The following is a 6,000-nucleotide window of genomic DNA, read 5'->3' on the forward strand; positions in this document are numbered from 1 at the left end:
GATTTTTATCAAATAAACTTTTGTTAACCCTTAGAATAATATTGCATGCTCTTTGACATCTCATAGAGTGGTTTCTGAATATCTCGCAAAACGTTAAAAGCTAAATCCTCGCCTCGACCAGAACTGTACACACCCTTTAATGTAGGGACAGCTTTGTGTGTCGTAAAGTATCAATAAAATGAGCTGAACATTTTTTTTTTCTCCCAGCATACATTCCAACTCTAAAGTTTTAATAATGTAACACATGTTGAGCTATGTTTCACCAATAGAGGGCAGACTACGTCACATCGCTGTATCATTGTTGATGGCTACAATCGGTGTCTTCAGATATAGGCATGCATTCACATTGAATGGCATCGCTCTCCGAGACCGCGCAGCAATTTTATGCTTTCGTTTTTGTGACATACTCTGCAATAAAACCCAAATTCAAAGTCGAAAGTCGAAAGAGAGGAGACGCAAGAAAGCTATCTATAGAATGGATTTTTTTTTTTTTAGTTGTCTTTTGTTGTTTCTCAAATTTCGGGCAGTGATGAAGGCTCTGTTATGATGATAGTTCTTGTTCTCCGACCAAATCGAAAGACAACTGATTCTTTGAAGTCATCACGAGAATTTCAATGATAGCTATGTCACTACTGATTTTTGGATTATATCTTTATTGACGTCTACCTAACATCAACTGTTTTAACCCTATCGGGTACGCCTATCTGAAATCTATCTAAATTGTTCTTTCTTGTTAATGATTTTCTTTTCAGATCCTGTTTGTTTTCAACGTTATGATATCTCATTTTGCCATGAGAGGTATGACGGTTGCCTATACACATACTTCTGAAACACACACATTCCTATCGAGCTCCCACGTCTTACTTGGCATGTTCCATGTCTACCTCTAAAGACCAATAATCAATAAAGAAATGTCAATCCGCTATTAGAGATTACGGACGTAGCCAAAGGTCCGCATATCGGGTGTAAGTATACTGAAGTTAGTAGTAGACGTCTAGTATTGTAGTAGTGCAACCTCTCTACTCTGGATTCACTGCACTTTGTCTCTCTAGGAATAACTCCATCACGTTGCATGAAATTCGCAGTTAGACGCCCCCCCCCCCCCAGCAAAAAAAAAGTGTACTCTCTGATTTTCTGATAGACAATGGTGTTACAAAGGGAAATAAAGGAGAGGAAATAGATTATCTTTATCATGGGGGTATGTAAGTTGTGTGTATAAGGTAGAAACACGTTGAAAAAAAATCAGACAATCTAATTGGAAAAAAAGAAAGAAAAAAAAAGATATGTGAACAGATCATACAAGGAAGTAATTTGATCTAAACTCATTATACAAGGAAAAAATTTGATCTTTTCTTTTCTTCGAGGAAATATGCTGGAAGGACTTGAAAAGTGATTAATATCATAGCTCTTACAGAAAATTTTCTGAGTGAAAAAGAAAATCGATAAATATCAGTAAGGAAAATGCAAAATAAAACACACACACACAAAAACAACAACTCATAATTAAATGTTGATAAAAAAATCGAATTAGACGTTATTACAACTGTCAGAGATCAAATAATCCTTTCGATGATTTCAGATAATACTGGAGAATGGTCAGGATGCATGTGTGTGCGTAAGTGTGTGTTTGTGTGCCTGTGTGTGTGTGTGCCTGCGTGTATGTAAATGATCGTTAAGAACGCCGGGGCTCGTGAGTATGTGTGCACAGGTATATGCGTTAGTGCAAATGATATGTTTGTTTGCTTGTTTGTTTATACTGATACTTATTTCGTGTAATACGTAGAATTCTGGTTGACGGAGGTCAATCTTGACTCAGGACTTTGAAGTTTGAATTTAACTGAAGTACCAGCAGAAACATGTTATCTCGGCTTATTTGACCTGTAAATGCAGGAAGAAATAACTGAAAATGCCACTTTGTCCAAAATCTCTTCATGTATTATGTTTGATACGTTAAAACAGTTTTCATTCTTCAGTTTGACGAAAATAGGTTTTCGCCAACACATACTATCGAGGTTAATAATGTGACTAGCCACTCGGAATATTTTGTAGGTCAGCATCCCATTCTCATGATCTTTATGTTCTCTAGTTGGGTGCCTGTCAGTACCCGTTAGGTTTAGTACGGAATTAATGTTTTCTGGTAAGAATTGTCACATCATACTGCCCATGGTGATAGCAGTCCCTTACATATCACGGATCCCGTATAAAAACACATTGTTTTACTCTTTTGTGGGGACGAGATTACTGTCGTTCGCTACCAAAGCATGATGAGAGTTATGTATATTAATGCCCTGGATTATTATGAAAAGAGAATGGAGCAAACTTCAAGCATTGTTGTCTGGAAAGTTAAAATGTCAAAGCTGTCATATAGATATGAATTTCCATGATTTTCAGCTCGTAATTCGGATGAGTAATATGATTTTGTCTACATGATTCCTGATTTAAGCAAATCGCTAGGCAACCTTCGATGGCTGGCAGGTATGAAATAGAAATATTTTGTTGTTCTTGCTGTTGTTGTTATTTATTTTCATGATTGATTACCGATGACAAGGTATGCATGACACCGACTCTTCATCAAAGGGAGAATAGGCTTTGTTTATGTAAGGACGTGCTTTGTGTCTCGTGAAGTGTTAACAGAATAATGTTTTTCTAGCACTCAACGCGGAAGTTTAAATAATGTAACATAATTATGTGCTGGGCTATCTGTCATCTATAGAGGGCGGACTACGTAAAATTGCCGTGTCATCGTTGATGCCCGCACTCCATGTCTTCATATTGTGATGTAGGCATGCATTCACTGAATCGCATTTGCTTTACGAGAACGCACTACAACTTGATACCATCATTACTGTGGCATACTCTACGTGTCGCATGTATCTAACCCGATTTCAAAATTTTAATCTTTTTTTCTTAAATTACAGACGGCTTAATTCTCAATATACGTGACGAGGTGTGTTTGAACCGACGTCATCTTATTGAAATGCAAAGTAATATTATTATATTCTACGCTCAACCTTTCATTTTTTTTTTCTTGATGAACTGTTTTTCATGGGAGTATCATGTGTTTTTTTTTTTTTCATTTAACATCGATGTTCTTCTTACCATATATAAGGTATTTATCTTATTTTTCTTGTATAATAAAATATTACAAACTTTATTTTGTTGCAAAAGCGGGGGTAAAAATATTGCATTGTCGAAAAAAAAAATTATTTGATTTTGAAGGGCACTGTAGGCGCGCTTTTTATTACGGGGTTTTTATGATAATTATTATAAAACATAATTCATGGCTTATAGCTTGCTGCCATTCAGTACCCGTTGAGGCATGTCACTGCAATCGATCCTCACTCCGGAAGCATAGCGATAGACAAACACGAAAAACAGCGGACGGATAAAGTAGTAGCAAATTATGTCACTTGTATTAGATAATAGATGTTGGTACATAAAGGATTCGGCGAAGAAATTGAAAAGAAGAAAAGAAAATGAAACATCTGAATTTGGCCTACTTTACTACTGTACCAAACTACAAGTTTTGATATGCTGGATTTCTCTTTTAACATCATTATGGGTCTTCTTATCATTATTATTGGTATCGTGGCTAGCCTTTGGGACTAAAATAAAACAAATTACATTTCATTTAGAAGTTAGGCGTCTGGAAAATAACATGCTCCCAGGGGCGGATCCAGGAATCCTGTAAAGAGGGGGGGGGGGGGGGGGGGGGGGGGGGGTAACTAATATTTCTCGTGCCACTTCCGGGTTTCATTTCATTTTTTTCTTTTTATTTCTTTTGTTTTTAACGAAAAATAAAGAGGGGCGTCCGCCGGTTGCACCCCCCTCTGGATCCGCCACTGTGCTCCCACCATTTTGCTGTGAACGAGAAAGAGAGAGAGAGATAGATGGATAGCTAGAGAAATAGATAGAGAGATAGACAGAGATAGGGAGAGGGAGAGGGAGAGAGAGAAGGAGAGAAGAAGAGACAGCATGACCTGTTGAGTTTGAGATAGTTTGTCTCCGTTGCTAAAGATGATGAAAATTGAAAATGCGTCATTAACGTTATCTAATATTTAGATGTGTGGCAGATGCTTTCTACAATAGAACTAATTCTCTTTATATCTAATATTTCTATCACAAAATATATTTGACCTTGAATCATTTATAGATATGTTAATGGTATTTCCTTGAGAGCAGTTTCCTTGATATGCTTTTATCTCCGCAATGTAGGACCTCAGAAAGCAGTGTCGTAACTCGCCCTTTAGACTATTATCTTTTCAGAATCAAGTCTAATCCTTGATTTCTCTTGGTCAATGTAAGTATTATCACAGAGAAATCATTGAGAGCGCCGCTGTGTCTAAACTTTGAGGTCATGGTTGCGAATACGCAAATCTTCGCATCCTGGTTAGAATCTGGAGAATATAATATATCCAACCCTGGTGCGTGTATGAGTAAATTATCCGCGCAAATCAAAACGTAGTCGATTCTTGGAAGTCATCACAACTACCACTTCGGCCATAATATACTGATTTTATACATCTGTATTTGAAGAGATTCCTTCCAAAAGGCGCTAAATCCATTGAAAAAAATGATGGATTTAGCGCCCTTTGGAAAGAAGCTCTTCATTTATGTTTGATTCTGATTAACTTTCCAACGCTTTCTGTTATGCCCCTTTGATTTTTTTTCTTCTTCTTTGCAGTATAGTTGTAGTAGTATCCAGGACACTTCTGATAGAGACAAATTCCTATTTAGGGCAGACACATCGTACTTGGAATTTATCAGTGCTTTCCCCTTCGTTATTGACAAAGTCAACAACGAAGTGTCAATCCACGTTCAAAGATTGTGGACGAAGCCAAAGGTCTTCACACCAGGTGTAAAATAGAAAAAAAAAAATCACCCTCTCGCTTCTGTAGTAGTAAAACCTATCTTGACTCTTCTGTATTCACATCCCTTTGTCTTTTTCGTAATAGCGCCATCACATTGCGTGAAATTCGCAGTTATCACTCCCCCCCCCCCCCATAAAGAAAAAGAAGAAGAAGAAGAAGAAGAGGAAGAAGAAAAGAAGCCTATCCGGGCAATTACCGACAGAGGGCAATTACTCCCGGCTATTGAAAAATTGGTTAGTGGTGAGGTTACAGTAAATGTTAGAATTAGGGTTAAGTTCAGGGTAAAGCTTTTGGGTTAGGGTTAAGATTAGGTTCAAGATTAGGATTAGGATTATGGCCTGGGGAAGGGTCCGGGATAATTGCCCGAGAAGAACATAAAAACATTAATAGATACAATACGAAAACGCAAAATCCTCGGTACGGGTGAAACGGAACAGGATAACCATATGTGTGTTTTCTTTACTCTTCAAGTACAAACTTGTGATGTTACATCACACATAACCACACACACACACACACATACACACACACACACACACACACACACACACACACACACACACACACACACACACACACACACCCACACACACACACTGGTGTATGCATCAGTACAGGAATTTACGTTTAGTACGCTTGCTTTTATACAGGTTCGCTCATATGCCTTAGAATGACCACTATATTTTTTTGTTTGCAATAATTCATTGTTTATCCTCTCTGGATGCTGGTTGTTGTTTTTTTTTTACATTTTGTTATATTTATTTTCTTTTTTATTTTGAAATAGAATATGAATTGAAATTTTAATCTGAAACTGAAATTATTGTGATAAAGATAGGTAAGCATATTGGAGCATTTCGACTTTAACTAAAAACGGAGACAAGTCTCGTGCTCATCGTGTGCAATGTTATAATGGAAATCTTCAAAAGCCTTCAGACACACTATAAAAGATATGTAAAATGAATATGGATTAAAGGGATGGTACAGTAACGGTGGAGTTGAGGATTGGGCTTTTAATCTTTTGTGAGTTACTAAGACCACTTGACTTATGTAACAGTAAAGAACATGCCATTCTGAGAGAACTTCAAAGTTTGCTAGATGGAAATTGGTTTGGAATGACTGAAACATAAAA

Source organism: Diadema antillarum, unplaced genomic scaffold (assembly GCF_040938485.1).
Source record: "Diadema antillarum isolate AM-2024a unplaced genomic scaffold, OU_Dant_1.0 scf00000125, whole genome shotgun sequence".
NCBI classification, from domain to species: Eukaryota; Metazoa; Echinodermata; class Echinoidea; order Diadematoida; family Diadematidae; genus Diadema; species Diadema antillarum.